The following is an 18564-nucleotide window of genomic DNA, read 5'->3' on the forward strand; positions in this document are numbered from 1 at the left end:
TGCAAACATGGTTGTTCTAATGTGGCAGTCAAGGGAACACATTTACTAAAAAGCGAGGCCAGCTGCACTATTGAGTCCCGCTTAATAAATGTAAATATGCAGGAAAGGGCCTATATGCAGTCACTAGTTAACTATTTTAAGGCCTATAAGAGTATACGGCAGTATATGTTGGCATCCCACTTTGACAGGGTGCCTGTATGGTAAAAATTGTGATGTAAATGTTTCCCAATGGTGCAGTTCACAACTCTGCCACTAGTGATGGGTTTTCCATTTCCCTCTGGTCTAAAAAGAAAAGTCCATTTAAAATTTAAGAGGTTATTTAATCATTTACCAAGAATTACAGGAACATAGCAATTACAACCATATTCGTGCTCTTCTTATTAGTATTGACAGTTCTGTCTGTATATTATGGAGGTAATCCATTTTCCCTGGCCCGGGGCTCCTTCACTCCTCAGTACATTCTGTTCAGTCATTTCTCGCAGCTTGAGAATGAAGTCTACAGCCATGGAAAAAGCAATTAGATTGTTAATTGGCGACTAATCTGCTTAGCATAAAATCAAACTGCGCCCCCCGCTTTATATTGATCACTTTCTCTCACCACTTATCAATTAAGGTTGTCACTGCTGGAAACGTAGAACTCTACAGTGAAAACTCCGCTGTTAGCTTTAAGGGATTCTTCAGCCACGATATTTAAACATTTTTTAAACTTGTTTCAATTCTTAAACAACTGAAATGAGATGCAAGATGGGAGAGTTTAATTTTAATGTAAAACAAAACAAAAAAAAGACTCCAAGGGTACCTATTGTTTTATGTAACTCTTCAGGATAAGCTGTCATGTGTGTACATAAGGAGTAGCACTATCTCTGCCCATTATATAACTTCTATATGGTATTGTTCACCAGTTTTCCCCTTCACAGGTTCTATTTCTACTTTTTAGTTACCACTGTGATAATGGATAGAGTCTAACTGCTATGATGTCTCCTATACACTGCACATACAGAAAAAGAGATCCTGCACTTCATTGCCTTCATACACACCTTATGAAGCAGCAGCATGGAAGACATTATAGAGCAGCACTAAGCAGAGTGCGCTCTACACTCACTTATAAGCTTCTGTCTCTTTGCAGTCTCTGTTATCTTCTGTGTATCTCCAACCACTCCCCCTCCCCCTTTCTCTTTTCTGCCCTGTCTACTTCCTTAGGTAACATGTAACTGATCCCTCAGTGAGTGTATAGTTTGTCTTGCCTCTCAGGATGGGTTGGAGATGTTTTGTAGGCTTAAGAGGGTGGCATGAGAGGAACCTATGACTGAGGAAAGAGGCATTTTTCTCTGGTAAGATATGCAACAATTTTTCCTATTTTCACTTGTACTATTAATTCATGCAGAGTTTGTAAAATGACAGTGACCATTCAAAAGTGTCTGGCAGGATAAAATAAAAAGTTAAATGGTCATTTACTATTGTACAGTTACTTAAAGTGATAATTGGAAGAAAAAGTTATCAAGGGAATCTATCATTTACACATTTTTACTCCGATTTTTCAGCTTGCACTTTTCTGACTATGCCAATATTATATATGCCAAATTTATCATAGTGTTGTGCAATGTATAATGGATTTGGCACATTTTTCAATGCATTTGTTCTCCTGAACTACTTCACCATTCCTGCAGCCATCTGTAGTCTTTTTCCTAGCATCCAACATGTCTGATCCAATCAATTTTATTTAAATGATAAAATGTTTAGGTGGCCACATCATGTATACTGCAGTGTCAACCAAATAATAATATTATTTCTGCACTTCAATTTTTTTTCTCATTTTATCATCTTACAATACTTTTAGGCTAGGTTTCCACTTGGTGTTTTTTTCTGGCAGTTTTTGGAAAACTGCCACTGCAGTTTTTGAGCCAAAGCCAGAAATGTATTCAAGGAATAGGACATATAAAGGAATTACTTATACTTCTCCTCCCTTATGGATCCACTTCTGACTTTGGCACAAAAACTGCATTGGCAGTTTTCCAAAAACTGCCAGAAAAAAAACAAGTGGAAACTTAGCCTTAATATGACACATATTGCACATTATTGGCACTTCAAATAACTAAACGCATTGATCATCTATATGTTGCTCATTCCAGAAGCGCAATTTTTATGTTATGAATTTAATGGCAACAAGCACTTCTGCATGTTACATGAGGAGACAATTCTGTACCCGAAATGATTAGATCCCTGTCCCTAAAAGCCACTAAACACAGGACCCTTACCTAGAAATAGCAGGAGAACCCTGTGATGTAATTATTGTTAAAGTTTAAAGGGAATCTGTTATCTCTATTTGCTGCTGAGAGCTGCAGACATTGTAGGATAGCTGTAGGGGCCCTAGCACACTACGTAAATTCTGCTATGAATTATTACGAGCTGAATTTCTGTTTTGTGCAAGGACCCTTAGAGTATAAAAACAACCTGTACCTCTACTGGAGCAAATGGTGGTTGCCTAGCTTCAAAAATTACCTTTTAATTTATCTGCCAATTGTCAAAGAGGCGGGGCCAAATGTCTCAAAGCCACAGCCGGGCACACCTCCTCACTCACCCTTACCTCCCCCTTCTTATTTGTCATACAGGGCCATGTACATCAGTCAAGGAGGGTCTCGTAGATTAGGGGAAGTGAAGAGGCAAACCTGGTTGTGGCATTTGAGAAGCTAGGCTCCAGCTCATTGACTCCATGGCTGAAAAATGTAAAGATTATTTTGAAAGTTTGGCAACCACCATCAGCCTCATAAATGGTGTCTGCAGCTCTTAACAGCAAATACAGCTGATCCATGTGATGTACTGCTGACATTACAGGGATTGTCCTGTGATAGGTGATATTTTTGTAGATACTGGAGTACTCCTTTAACCACTTCTGATACCGAACAAAGCATCTACAAATGCCCGCAGTTTAGGTAATAAAATCAATGATCTTGGGTCAATAATGGCATCTGAGAATGTAGATTTAGTGGCTGTTACTGAGACATGGTTTAATGAAAGTAATGACTTGGACATAACCATACCAGGGTACTCTTTATACAGAAGAGACAGAGAAGGCAAGAAAAGAGGGGGGGGGGGGGCGCCTGTATGTGAAACATAGCATAAAATCTAACCTAATACAAGTTAGTGAGACCAACAAAGAGTCAGTCTGGGTTACGTTGCAGTTTGGTAATCAGACAGTAACTCGTGTAGGTGTGATATACAGACCACCTGGCCATGTTAAAGAATTAGATGATCTACTAGTTGAGGGAATAGCTAAAATGACAATGAAAGGAAAAGTTATCATTATGAGAGACTTCAATCTTCTGGATATAAACTGTAAAACCAAAATAGTTAGTTCTGCCAGGAGTACAGATATTCTAAATTCCCTACTGAGATTATCTCTACAACAAGTGGTTGAGGAGCCAACCCGGAGGGAGGCCATTTTGGATTTAGTATTCACAAATGGGGATTTGGTATATGATGTTATTGTAGGCAAAAGCTTGGGATCTAGTGATCACCAGTCAGTGTGGTTTAATATAAGAACAGTGAAGGAGTCACACCACACAAAAACAAAAGTTTTACATTTTAGAGAAACAGACTTTTGAAAAATGAGATTAGTCATAAATGAGTCCCTATCAGAGTGAAACAGATTACATGGAGTTCAGGAGAAATGGGACTACTTAAAAGATGCATTATTGAAGGCAACAGAAAATTGCCTTAGACAGCTGTGGTATTCAGCAAAAGTGGACAAAATCATAAAAAAAAACAAAAATCTAGCATTTAGTAATTATAAAAAAAAACAAAAAACTGAGCAATGAAGATAGGGAAATCCTCAAGATTAGGCAGAAAGAGGCCAAGCAAGTTATAAGAACTTCTAAAGCGCAGATAGAAGAAGAACTAGCTCAGTCTGTGAAAAAAGGGGATAAGACATTCTTCATATATATAAATGAAAAAAGTAAATTCAAACAAGCAATAACTAAATTAAAAACAAAGGATGTAGAAGAGAATAAAGGGCTAGCCGACTGCCTTAATGAATACTTCTGTTCAGTTTTTACAGATGAAAAAGAAGGAAAAGGACCTCCATTAGGGAGGAAGACTAATGAATCATTTCATGCATGTGTCTTTACAGAGGAAGAGGTTCTACATTGCTGTCTAAAGTGAAGACAAATAAGTCACAGGGGCCTGATGGGATATACCCCAAATTATTAAAAAAGCTTAGTGGTCAGCTAGCAAACCCGTTATCAGATATTATTTAACCAATAACTGGTAACAGGAGTTGTCCCGGAAGATTGGAAATTAGCAAATGTCGTGCCCATTCACAAGAAAGGTAGTAGGGAGGAATCAAGCAACTATAGGCCAGTAAGTCTGACATCAATAGTGGGGAAATTAATGAAAACCCTTCTAAAGGATAGGATTGTGGTTTGCAAGATGAAAAACAACATGGGTTTACTTCAAGAAGATCATGTCAAACAAATCTCATTGATTATGTTGACTGGGTGACTAAAATAATAGATGGCGGAGGGACAGTGGACATCACATATCTAGATTTTAGTAAGGCTTTTGACACTGTCCCACATAGAAGACTACAGTCATTGAGCTTGGACTCCCATATTGTTGAGTGGATTAGGCAGTGGTTGAGTGACAGACAACAGAGGATTGTAGTCAATGGAGTAGATTCAGAACAAGGTCTTGTTACCAGTGGGGTACCTCAGGGATCTGTACTGGGATCAATTTTGTTTAACCCCTTAGCGACCACAGATGTATATTTACGTCCGTGGCCCTCTCCCGATCTATGAAGCGCGCTCAGAAGCTGAGCGCACTTCGCATCTGCGGGGTCCCAATTGCTATCAAAAGTTGATTGTGGCATCTAAAATAGGAGAAATCCATACTGGCAAGCTCAGTGGAGCTCTTCGGGACCGCCACGGTTAAATCGTGGCGTCCCGAACCGCTGAGCGGAAAGCGGGAGATGTCTTACCTTCTTCCGATTGGTGTTTGATTGCTCCAAGCCTGAAATCCACATGTAAATGTCTGAACTATAAAAATATATCGTTAATTAAACCACACGGTCAATGGCGTATGCGCAAAAAAAATCCAAAGTCCAAAATAGTGTATTTTTCGTCACTTTTTATACCATAAAAAAATTAAAAATAGCGATCAAAAAGTCAGATCAAAACAATAACGGTACCGATAAAAACTTCATTAATTTTCATGCATGTAGTTATGATTTTTTCCAGAAGTACGACAAAATGAAACCTATATACCGTATATACTCGAGTATAAGCCGAGTTTTTCAGCACGATTTTTCGTGCTGAAAACACCCCCCTCGGCTTATACTCGAGTGAACTCTCCACCCGCAGTGGTCTTCAACCTGCGGACCTCCAGAGGTTTCAAAACTACAACTCCCAGCAAGCCCGGGCAGCCATCGGCTGTCCGGGCTTGCTGGGAGTTGTAGTTTTGAAACCTCCAGAGGTCCGCAGGTTGAAGACCACTGCAGCCTTCGACATCATCCAGCCCCCTCTCACCCCCCTTTAGTTCTGTACAGTACTCACCTCCGCTCGGCGCTGGTCCGGTGCTGCAGGACTGTCCGGAGAGGAGGTGGTCCGGTGGGATAGTGGTTCCGGGCTGCTATCTTCACCGGGGAGGCCTCTTCTAAGCGCTTCGGGCCCGGCCTCAGAATAGTCACGTTGCCTTGACAACGACGCAGAGGTGCGTTCATTGCCAACGTACTTCTGCGTCATTGTCAAGGCACCGCCTCTATTCCGGGCCGGAAGCGCGGAGAAGAGGCGCCCCCAGTGAAGATGGCAGCCCGGAACCACTATCCCACCGGACCACCTCCTCTCCGGACAGCCCTGCAGGACCGGACCAGCGCCGAGCGGAGGTGAGTACTGTACAGAACTAAAGGGGGGTGAGAGGGGGCTGGATGATGTCGAAGGCCGCAGTGGTCTTCAACCTGCGGACCTCCGGAGGTTTCAAAACTACAACTCCCAGCAAGCCCGGACAGCCGATGGCTGCCCAGGCTTGCTGGGAGTTGTAGTTTTGAAACCTCTGGAGGTCCGCAGGTTGAAGACCACTGAGGGCGGATGATGAAGGGGGGGTGTGGGATGATGACAAGAGGATGATGAAGGGGGGTGTGTGGGATGATTACAAGGGGATGATGAAGGGGGGTGGGGATGATGACAAGGGGATGATGAAGGGGGGATGTGTGGGATGATGACAAGGGGATGATGAAGAGGGGATGTGTGGGATGATGACAAGGGGATGATGAAGGGGGGATGTGTGGGATGATGACAAGGGGATGATGAAGGGGGGATGTGTGGGATGATGACAAGGGGATGATGACAGGTGATGATGATGAGGGTCTGGATGATGACAGGCGGTGATGATGATGAGGATGTTAATGACGGGTCTGGATGATGACAGGGGGGGATGATGTATTTCCCACCCTAGGCTTATACTCGAGTCAATAACTTTTCCTGGGATTTTGGGTTGAAATTAGGGGTCTCGGCTTATACTCGGGTCGGCTTATACTCGAGTATATACGGTAAGTAGGATATCATTTTAATCGTATGGATCTACAGAATAAAGATAAGGTGTAATTTTTACCGAAAAATTTACTGCGTAGAAACGGAAGCCCCCAAAATTTTAAAAATTGCGTTTTTTCTTAAATTTTGTCACAGAATGATTTTTTTTTCTGTTTCGCCGTAGATTTTTGGGGGTAAAATGACTGATGTCATTACAAAGTAGAATTGGTGGCGCAAAAAAAAAGCCATCATATGGATTTTTAGGTGCAAAATTGAAAGGGTTATGATTTTTAAAATGTATGGAGAAAATTAACTAAACTGAAAAACGATTGGTCCTTAAGGGGTTAATATCTTCATTAGTAATATTGCAAAAGGTCTCGATGGTAAGGTGTGTCTTTTTGCTGATGACACAAAGATATGTAAAAGGGTTGATGTTCCTGGAGGGATACGCCAAATTGAAAAGGATTTAGGCAAACTAGAAGAATGGTCAGAACTCTGGCAACTGAAATTTAATGTGGATAAGTGCAAGATAATGCACCTGGGGCGTAAAAACCCTCAGGCAGAATATAGAATATTTGACACAGCCCTGACCTCAGTATCTGAGGAGAGGGATTTAGGAGTAATTATTTCAGAAGACTTAAAGGTAGGAAAACAATGTAATAGAGCAGCAGGAAACTCTAGCAGAATGCTTGGATGTATAAGGAGAGGTGTGGTAGCCCAGTACGGGAGGTGTTACTCCGTACCCTTGCTTCCCTGTCTAGCAGCCTCCTGTCAGTGTCCCTTGGGCCCCTTGTGCTTGCTTCCCCCCTGTATATATATGTTTTGCTATGTATTAAAATATATAATGTGTTATTGCTTTAAGAAATGTACCATGTGATTGTTACCCAGGAGGTACCATTGAACAGGTGATCAGAGGAGTGGCCTGCATTAAATTGTCCAGTCCTACTACAAGTCCCAGCAAGCCCTTAAGGTCTCTGAGTCACTGGTCACCTCCTTGGGCCCCTGGCAGAACTGTATAGACGTTACCATCTGTCTACCCTCAGTAAAGCTGCCGTTATCCGTAACTTGGCGTCAGAGTCATTATTGCCCCCGTGCCTAGCGCAGGATCTAGCGGTATACCTTTGGGTGGTATCGAAGATATACCACGCCCTGGCGTCACAAATACAAGGGGTTAATTCCATCTGCCCCTAGGGTAACAACATCTACCTTCATCACACCCCATTACCACAACTTTTGGCATCACGAAGAGGATACGGGTGTGCGCCTTATGCCATAAGTCCTCCCCCAGTTTGAACTGTGTCCAGTGTTGTCAGAAAATCGCATGCCGATGCGAATAAAGTTTGTGCCAAAAAGTGTACGGGACTTTGTCAGAGGAAAGGGTTTAACCCGAGGCGCATGTGAAATAGAGGGGGAGGGGAATAAAAGACTGTTATTTGCCATTGTGCATTGTAGAAAAGTTGGTACCTGTTAACGTGGTCCAGTGTTTCCCACCCGCAAGAGCAGTCGCAGCACCGCACGTCAGTCCCCAGCAGTGATGCCTCTTCAGTCAGCGAGGAGGAACCAAATAGCCGCCCTATGTTGCACAGGGGAGGACTTTGCCGACCGGACCAGAGCAGGAAGTTCCCTGGGTGCAGCCATATTGGAGGTTCCGGCTGCTGCATCCGGCTCTGCTGTTATCTTTCAAGCACCCACTGCAGCACAGACTCTGCAAACACCCGTGATTGTCAGTATTAAGTCTCCGGTGTCAGTACCTGTTAGCAATAACCCATTAGTACCTGCAAGTCTGGTCGCAAGACTATTTACAACAGGTTGCCTACAAAATAGAGGGGGGGCATCCATTACAGTACCTCCATTAGCCAAGTCCAAGCCGCTGCAGCACTTGAGCAATCATCTTAAAGAGGAAAGCACCTTATTTCCCTTAAAGTGACAGCACACTCAAAATTCAACAGGATGTCAGAACCCAGCTCTCCAGATCAACCAGGCGACAGCGCCCCTTCATCTCCAGCAGCAAGGTCATCACCTGCCCCAACAGTCAGGATCTTGCCAGCCCTGCCTGCAGTCAGCTGCAACAGTCCTGGTGTTCCAGCATCTGCACCGGTATTCATGGGGAACCCTTTCCTCCCTACCTACAATGGAGACCCCTTCACCTCTAGGGATTTCAAAGAGAGGATCCAGAGTTTGTTTGTCTTTTACTCTTTCCCTCCTAACCAACAGGTGCAATTGCTCACAGGATAACTCCAGGGACCAGCGTTAGAGGAAATCCACACCTGGCCAGCCTCCAAGAAGGCAACTGTAGAGCAGATCTTTGAAGGACTGTACCAGGTATTTGAGTCACACTCTCCATCAGAGGTACGTCTCCGGCTGTATGAAAGGTGACAGAAGCCAGGTGAGACCTTGAGAGCATATGCTGTAGCCCTACAGAATGCCCTAGAGACTATCCAAAAATTAGATAGTATAACTCCCGAGCAGGGCAACAAGGTATTAATGGACAGATTTATTGATGAGGCTCATAATAAGTGTGACAAAGCCCCGTTGAGAATGTTTGCGGTCCAAATCCCCAACTTGTCATTCCTGGCTTTCAAGAGACTGGCTATTCAAGTGATTGAGTCCGGGACTGAGTTAGAGGAAGTTTGTTCACCTGTGCAAGAGCCACTAACGGCGGTAGCCAGACCTATAACACCACCATCACCAGCCCCAGTGTCACCTGCTTTGCAAGTCACAGCAGCCTCAGATTTACAGAGTGTTAGGCAGGACATTGAACAACTGACTAAGGCTGTGAAGGAGCTTGCCACCTGTCTAGGAAACCTGCTCCTGCTCCCCGCAATTTCAATTACCGCAATCCTCTGCCCAATAGACCCTCGGGGACCCAAAGACCCTTTTGCACTTACTGTGATAAGTCAGGACATTGGAAAATGCAGTGGTGGGATTTAAATGGATTTCCCCTGAGGTTGCGGACTGGCCCTCAGGAAAACAGTCATCAGGTCCAATCCCTGCATGACCTAAGTCAGGACTCTCACTTTATGTCGCCTCCTCCCCCTATGTAAAAGTTATTGTAGAAGGGGTACCGTTGGAGGCATTGATCGATACAGTGTCACAAGTGCCTACTATATCTAAAAGTGTTTTCTATCAGCATTGGGAGGCTAGTTTATTGTGTGAGCCTGATGATGTTAACTGCCGAGTAGTTGCGGGTAATCGGCAACCAGTCCCCAGACATGGATACTGGGAGCCAACCATTCAGTTGGGAGAGCATGTACTTAGCGGGCAGGGAGTGATTGTAACTAATGTGACAGATAAGGGGTCTGCTGAGTTTATATTGGGGATGAACATTATGAAGAATTGTTTCACTGAAGTGTTAGATACCTTGCATGCCTCTCTTCCCCAAATGTCCCCTTCAGGCCAGGCAGCTGCACAGCACCACTTAAAAGTTTTACAGGCGGTGCAGAAGTTTGCCGACAAGCAAGGTGAAATCTGCAGAGTTAAGAATAGAGACTATCAAGCCCTGCTGGAACCTATGCAATTGGAAGATCATCCTCTTGTTCGAGCTGCAAGAAGCCTTGCAACTGTCACCAACGGAAGAGTCCCGGTGTGGTTAGTAAACCTGTCTGATTCTGCTAGTGTCTTGCCCAAATACACTCATGTAGCCCAGCTGTACCTTCTAGAGTCGTAAGACAAGGTGACAGAACGTCTGGTAGCCCGACAGTGTGCAGCTCAAGTTGCTGAAGGATCCAATGCGAGCCCTCCAGAACCCTGGTGGGCGCAACTCCAGGTTGGAGACGACACTACCCCAAGGGATCAAGTCAATAGAATCATCAGTGTTGCCAAGAGGTACCATGAGGCTTTCAGCAAGCACTCCACAGACTATCGGGCAGACTTAATTGATTCAGCACCAAATCCTCACAGGTGACAGACCACCTATCAAGGAAAGACACCGTCCGGTCGCGCCCAGCATGTTTCAGACTGTCAAGAAGATGCTGGCCGACATGAAAGAGGCAGACGTAATGCAGGAAAGTCAGAGCCCCTGGGCGTCGCCACTTTTCCTAGTCAAGAAAAAGGATGGAACCATCTGCTTCTGTGTCAACTACAGGACATTGAACAATGTCACACACAAGGACGCTTATCCATTGCCAAGGATCAAGGATTCACTTACCGCTCCCGGCTGCTTACTTCTCCACCCTGGACTTAACCAGTGGATATTGACAAGTGCCCATGGCCGTGGAGGATCGGAAGAAGACCGCCTTCGTGGGTTGTGCAATGCCCCTGCTATGTTCCAGCGTCTGATGGAAAGGTGCCTGGGTCATCTGAATTTTCAAAGTGTCCTATTGTACCTGGATGATGTCATTGTGTATTTGTGGATAGTAGGGTGAAAAATGGGGGGCGCTCCCACGGTGGAATGTAGTGCAGAATCTGTTTCCAGATCTTGCTGGTGGCTCACCAGTTGTGGTTGTGAGCTGTTATACGAAAGCTGCTGCACTCCGACCGGGTCTGGGCTCTTATGCAAGAGCCAGTAGAGAAACGGGATAGGTAGCTGGTAGCTACAGAAAAAAGGCAGTTTTTTAATGGAGGCGCTGCTGTATGTGTGCGAAAGGACGGAGAGACTCAAGCAAGCACAGGTAAAACTTGTTTATTTTGCAAAAAGGAGTGGACAACGCGTTTCGGCACACTTAAGGTGCCTTCCTTAGGTCCAAAGAGTACAATACTGAAAGATAGTAATACTCGAGGATATAATTAAGAGACAGGGTAGAGAATAGAGGTACAATGGATGTACAGTGTGGCGTAAGGCAAATGTGTACATGATCTAAAGCAGGTTAGTTAAAAGTGGGTTAAAAGTAAATTCGAGAGTAAAAGGCATGTGTATCTGTATTTTATTTGTTTAAAATATATAGGTAAAATATGTATAAAAGAGTTATATGTATGACAGTATTGTTGGGATGGTAGATGTATATATGTTTTGCTGGTTTAGATCACAATTTATAATACAATAAACAGTATAATCAGTACATAGCTTTAGTGTATGTGGAATATTAGTATACAGAATACTAGTATGCAGAAGCAATAAATAGATCAATAGAGCAGTAGTTACAAATACAAGGCACGACTAAAGCATAAATTAATTGATAATACAGCATTGCAGAATATTAGTATACAGAGGCCTTGTATAGCTAGACCAATAATTCAGTAGTATACAGAGGCCTTGTATAGCTAGAACAATCATTCAGTAGTATACAGAGGCCTTGTATAGCTAGAACAATCATTCAGTAGTGCTTACAGATACAAAGCACGGCTAGAGTATGAATTAATTATCAATACAGCATTACAAAAGGATAGTATGAAAAAGGGACATACCCAACTTCTATATTAGTAGGCAGAGTAACTATGAAGGGAAAAAACAGTGGTAAGATTGGGGAATAAGTTGGGTAAAACTATGTTGATAAAGTGTGGTTGAGAGGGCTGGTATATGGAGAGTTTTGGGGGGGTGGGTTGAGAGGGTGTTGCGGATGATGGAGAAGGATAGTGATAAGGGTGGTTATAATAGGAGGCTGAATTATCTGCTCGTGATCCTGTGTGTGGTGGCGCTGACGTGGTCCTGACTGTGTGTTTGCACCGAGCGCGCGTTTTTATGCGCTCTCGGTGCCGCCACGTCACTTCAGGCTGGTCCCGGGTTGCTAGGCAGCGAGTCGCGGCTTGAGCGGAGAGGAGCTGTGTTCGTCCGCGGCTATAGACAGGCACTGTGGTTTTGTCAGCACACATATGCGTGCGCACGGCACGCAGATGTGTACTGTACTGGAGCGAAGATACTCTGTGCTAGTCTGCGGGCGCAGACAAGCATGGGAGCAGAGACAGCGCACATCATGCATGCGCACAGCGTGTGGATTAATGCAGTAGTCAATATACATATGTGTACTATGTTGGATAGTAAATACATACATGCCTGGATGCTGGATGGTATGGTAGTTGTTGCCTGCGGCTGAGTGGGTCCTTAAGAGTGGGTATGGGGGGCGGGGGGATGTGTGAGGGAATGGGGGACTAATTGGGGGGAGAGGGAACAGGTGGGGGGATAGAATAAAATAAAAAAAAACCTTGAATGAACCTTGAAGAAAAACAAACTAATTTCCTATTTAAGGGTCTGGAGTTCATCCTGAACCATAACGTATTCAGCCACAACGACACTCTGTATCACCAGAAACGTGGCATGGCGATGGGGACCCGTGTGGTCCCCAGCTACGCCAACCTTTTCATGGGAGGCTTTGAACATGAATATATCTATGGATCCACAGAATACTATGCCAATATCCTTTACTACAAGCGTTACATAGAAGATTTATTCATTATTTGGACAGGAGGACCGGCACGAGCCCAACTGTTCATCAAACATCTAAATAAAAACCACTGGGGCCTGGAATTCAGCCCGAACTCCAGCCACGAATCCACTGTCTTTTTGGACCTCACAGTAAGCCACCAGGATAACAAAATCATCACATCCACGCACTTCAGAGAGGTAGATACGAACAGTTTCTTAGACTTCAAAAGTGCACATTACAAAAAGGAGAAACTGTACTCAAATAGATGACTACAAACCTTTGACCCAGTCAAAAATATTACAGGAACGTTTCAAACAGAAGAACTACCCCACCACCCTCCTCAAAGGCGCCTTCACACGCAACCTATCTTGCAGCCAAGCATCATTGCTTCCAACATCCTCTGACACCAACAGCAACAGTAAACCGGAAAACTCTACCATTACCAAAACATCCTCTGATACCAACAGCAACAGTAAACCGGAAAATGCTACCATTACTAAAACAACTGGATTTTCTACCAACTTCATAACTACATATAACCAGTCTCACTGTCAAATCCATGACATATTCAAGAAGAACTGGCCCATCCTCCTACAGGATCCGATTCTGAAAAAGATTATACCCTCCAATCCTGGCTTCACCTTTCGAAGGGCAAAAACCCTGAGAAACATCTTAGCACCAAGCCGGCTGAGGAAGACCAAAACCACCAATAAAACCCTACATCAGAAAACTTTTGCACCTCTAACACCAGGCTCGTACAAATGCAGGCAAACGGGATGTCTGTGCTGCATAAACATCACACACAACATTTCCACCTTCACCTCCAGGACGACGTCTGCGACCTTTCCGATCAAATCTAGTTTAAGCTGCAATTCAGACTTTGTCATCTACCTCATTGAATGCATATGTGGCATTGAATACATTGGGAGGACTACACAGACATTACGGAAATGCCTTAATGGCCACCGATATAACTGCACAAAAGGATATCTGAAACAGAGTGTCTCACGCCACATCACGGAGGAACACAACAAGAACTTCTCTTCAATCAAAAATCACCCCAATTGAACAGATTCTCCATGACACTCCCAACCGATCCCTCACTCTGAACAAAAGAGAAGCATATTGGTTCTTCAAAATGCGCTGCCTGTATCCAGATGGCCTGAACGATTGCATAGAACTCTAAATGTCTATATATGTCTGACTTTCAAAACACCTCCACCCTCCACCCCTCCCTCCCCTCTCCCACATTCCCACCCCCCCACCAGCTCCAGTTGTTTTTTTCCCTACCCTCTTTCCTATCTCACCATTCCGGCTGTACACTGATGCCAGTTTTGAAGGTCTGGGAGCTGTCCTGTCCCAAGTCCAGGAAGGGCAAGAACGAGTAATTGCCTATGCCAATTGTAACCTGCGAGGAGCAGAGAAGGACGATGCAATTTACAGCTTATTCAAGTTGGAACTCCTCGCCCTGGTGAAGGCCGTGACCGAAAAGTTCAAAGACTATTTGGCTGCCACACCATTTACTGTCCACACGGATAATAACCTGTTGGCCCACCTAAACACTGCCAAGTTGGGTGCCATCGAACAATGTTGTGCTTCAAGATTAGCCAATGACAGCTTCACCATCAAATACAGAAGCGGCAAGTCGAATGTCAATGCCGACGTAATGTCAGGGATGATCCCCGGCGAAGAACCCCCTGTCGAAGATATGTGGGAAGACGTGGAGATGCCCCCATTCTACCAACGGTTCGTAAACCAGAATGTTGTGACCGCCCTCATGGACGGTGAACCCAGGTCCGAAAACCCAGGTCCCAGGTCCGAAAACCTGGAAGACTCTTCAGGACGAAAGTCGAGTCATGGGGGATCTGTTGGACTACCTTCGGGCGAAAAAGGTACCAACCCGTCTACGCCGGGCCAGTGTGACTACGAGCTGAAACTTCTGTGGTGACAGAGGAAGCGACTGTTTGTGCACAAAGGACTGTTGTACCGAAATTCTTTGGATCCGGTCTCTGGTGATCGACTTCATCAGATTCTGGTTCCCTGAAGAGATGCAACATTGAGAAATGGTGCAGTGAATGTGCTGTCTGTAACGTCACCAAGAACGTGCACAAGGACACAAGAGCACCCCTCCATTTCATCCAGAGTGAAAGGCATAACCAGTTGGTCGCTCTAGACAGTTTCAAATTGTCTCCTACCTGGTCTGGGTACACTTATGCTCTCACCATGGTGGATCACTACTCTAAATGGGTTGTCATTGTCCCCATCAAAGATCTCACAGCCAAGACTGCTGACCAGATATTCTACTCCAATTGGGTGCAAACCCTTGGGTGACCGGAGTCTGTCCTAATGGACCGTGGAATGGCCTTCGAGGCCCAACTCTTCCAAGAACTGTGACAATTCCATGCCTGCAAGAAACTCCGGACTAGTGATTATCACCCCCCGGGGAACGGGCCGTGTGAGCGCGTCAATCAAGTCTTTATCCACATGTTGCGAGCAGCTTCTGTGTCAAGACAAGAAGAGTGGCCCCGACTGCTGCCCGAACTATTGGAGACCTATAATAACACAGTCCTCTGTTGTATGGGGTGCACCCCTTTCTACTTGATGATGGGGCGATATTGGCAGCTGCCGAAAGAACAAACATTTGGGCTCCAAGCCCCGTTCAAAAACTCTGGAGTGGGTCTCTGACCACCAAAGAAGAAGTCAAGAGGCCAAAGAAATTGTCAGCAAGAAGATGGGCGAGGCCCAGCAGAGACAACAGGAGGACTATAACCATCATGCTTCTGCCAAACCACTTCAATTGGGCGATAAAATATGGCTGCGGAAGTTTCCAAGTACCCACAAGTTAGACTATCTGGGAGACAGAACCGTACATACAGTAGTGACGGCCGTACCCTATCCGGAATCTGATGTATACAAAGTACAAAAGCCTGGGTATGAGCCGCAAGTTGTTAACCGAAACTGGATCAAGTTATGTCTGAAAGAAGATCTACCAGTGCTCCCAGCACCACCTCCTCCAGCTGTCAGACCTGCGAGAGAGTACGTTCCAGGCAAGGGAATCCACCCATCCATGGTTGCCCAATGTTTTCTCCAACCCAGCCTGCGATCTTCTGTGTCTCACCAGCAGCGGGGCTGGTTCAACCTACTCTAGTCTCTACACCAGTCCCAGTCTTGTTACCATTGGCTCCGGCCTATACTCTGGTCTCTAAAGTACCAACTCCATCTCCAGCCTTTCCAGTGCGGACACCAGCGACTCTGGGTCCTGCCAGCCCTGGACCAATACCTGAATTCGTCGATGAGGAGTTAGCTGCAGCTCCAGAGGTTCCAAGAGCTCCAGAAGACGCAAGAGTTCCAGATTCCCGCCGAAGTGGTGTTGCGTTCGTCCCAACGGTCAACACAAGGACAAATTCTCGCAAGGTACAAGGAGAATGAGTAGTCACAATATAATGTGTAAAGTTGTATTATACATCGTTAGTCCATACATAATCAAAATAGTCCACACACATGTAAATATCTACGTTAGGACTGTAATATCATTTGTAGTCCCAGTCCACCAGTCTTCAATGCATGCATTTATATGTCTTGTTGAGGCGAGCGCTCCGGCCACTCACTTTGGCCGTGAGTGCTCTCCTCCTCCTTCCTCAGGCGAGTCCGGGATTCACATTGCGGGATGTGCCCGCATGCGAATCACTGGCCATCACTTACCCCTTGCACCTGCTGGCCTCTCTGCTGGTTCTGTTCCCCGGCGCATGCGCCCCTGCCTCCTAGGGCACGCGCACACCGGCACCCTGTCATTTATTGGGCCAGTACGCCCTTCATTGTTTTCCACCTTGTGACATTCCGTCTCAGGGATTAGATCTGGGATCGTCCCGGTCACTTGCCACGGGACACGTTTCCTCTCAAAAAAAAATGCAGACAACGGTGATTCATGCAAGTCTGGCACCTTGCCAGCTTTATTTAGACAGGTTGCAAGGGGAAAACAAACATAAAGCAGGAACAAAATAAAATCCTAGACCGTCTGGTCACTGACTACACGTATCATCATGCCCTGACTACTAACTGGTGAGCTACCCTCAGCCAGTTAAACATGTGACTCCTGCAACCTGCTACTCACAGTTCACACCACTTCTTGGACCACTCACAGCTCCAGCTGTGTGCTTCCTCAACAGGGTCCGAATGTCTCCCCCTACTGCGACATGCTGTTTCCCAGGGAGAGCCCAGATTAGACTGAGTCTCCATCTTATATACACTTCCCTTCCCTGCTGCCTCATTAATTAAGCAGCAGGTGAGAGATTCTCCAGGGTGAGCCAAGGAAATACACCCTTTCCTTGCCACCTTATCACAAACTGTACTGACTCTATTAGTGTCAGCACTTCCTATTTCCTGTTCCAGATCTTTGTGTATCCTGTGCCCAAGAGAAAGCATTACTGTGTAGAGCCTAACCTGTGTTCTGACCTTCCGCTCCGTGACCTGACCTTGCTTCTGTGCCGCCTGCCTGTTGAACTTCTGTTACGTTTCCTGACCACACATCTGCCCAGAACTTTTGCTAGTCCTGCCTACGAGTTTGCCTCATCCATCCAGTGCTATGTTTCATCTCAGCAGCCTGTGTGGACGAGTCGTACCAGAGGTAGCGACCTGGGTGCCGCCAGCCGCAGCAAGTCCATGCGGTAGGCTCTGGTGAAAACCAGTGGCACCTTAGACTCCGCTTTCTGGTAAGGCCCACGTCATCTTCCACACAGGTACAGCAGATCCACTACCTCCGTGAGTGTTACAGTAAGATCCGGCCATGGATCCCGCTGGGATGCCTCTGCCTGATGTCTCGGACCTTTCCACCGTTGTGGCTCAACAGTCACAACAGTTGGCACGTCAGGCTCAACAGTTAAACCAGTTGTCAGCCATGATGTAACAGCTTCTTGCCGCTTAGCAGCAACAACAGCAACCGCAACCAGCTCCAGTGTCTCCTCCAGTGTCAGCAGCTTCTTCCGGGTCCAAGCTGCATTTATCCTTACCTTCAAAGTATGAGGGAGATCCCAAGCTGTGTAGAGGCTTTGTGACACAGTGTTCTATGCATTTAGAACTCATGGTGGATCAATTCCCGACGGAGCAAGCTAAAGTGGCATTCGTGGTCAGTTTACTGTCTGGTAAAGCTCTGGCTTGGGCTACTCCTCTCTGGGAATGTAATGACCTGGTCTCCTCTAACCTGTAGGCCTTCCTTGCGAAGTTCTGCAGTGTCTTTGAAGAACCTGCGCGGTCTTCCTCAGCTGAGACGGCTCTGCTGAATCTCCACCTGGGGGATTCTTCTGATCGGTTCAGTTCCGCACCCTTGCTTTCGAATTGGCCTGGAATGATGAAGCTTTGTGTGCTACTTTCAAAAAAGGTCTTTTGAGTGGAATCAAGTATATTCTTGCTGCAAGTGATCATCCGTCTGCTTTAGACTTTATCCACTCGGCCACTCAAATTGACGTGCGTTTTACTGAGAGATGGGAAGAACTTCGCCAGGAAAGAGATTCGTTCCGCACATGGCGACTACCTCGTCTGGCACCTGTGTTCCAACATTCTCCTCTGCCTCCGTCTAGTCTGAGTGACCTTATCCACTTGGCCACTCGTATTGACGCGCGTTTTACTGAGAGACGGGAAGAACTTTGCCAGGAAAGAGATTCTGTCCGCACACAGCGACTACCTCGTCTGGCACCTCTGTTCCAACATTCTCCTCTGCTGCCTCCTTTGTCTCCTGGCGAAGGTAGATCGTT

General features: G+C 45.6%; 1 long non-coding RNA gene across 1 annotated transcript; it reads right to left on the reverse strand.

Moving 5' to 3' along the window:
* Positions 1–330: 330 nt before the first annotated feature.
* Positions 331–17660, reverse strand: LOC130362931 (uncharacterized). Its single transcript, XR_008891637.1, has 3 exons — positions 17572–17660; positions 599–727; positions 331–496 (listed from the first exon to the last, which is right to left on the reverse strand). It is a non-coding gene; the product is annotated as an uncharacterized LOC130362931 (long non-coding RNA).
* Positions 17661–18564: the final 904 nt, after the last annotated feature.

This window comes from Hyla sarda, chromosome 3 (assembly GCF_029499605.1).
Source record: "Hyla sarda isolate aHylSar1 chromosome 3, aHylSar1.hap1, whole genome shotgun sequence".
Classification (NCBI taxonomy): domain Eukaryota; kingdom Metazoa; phylum Chordata; class Amphibia; order Anura; family Hylidae; genus Hyla; species Hyla sarda.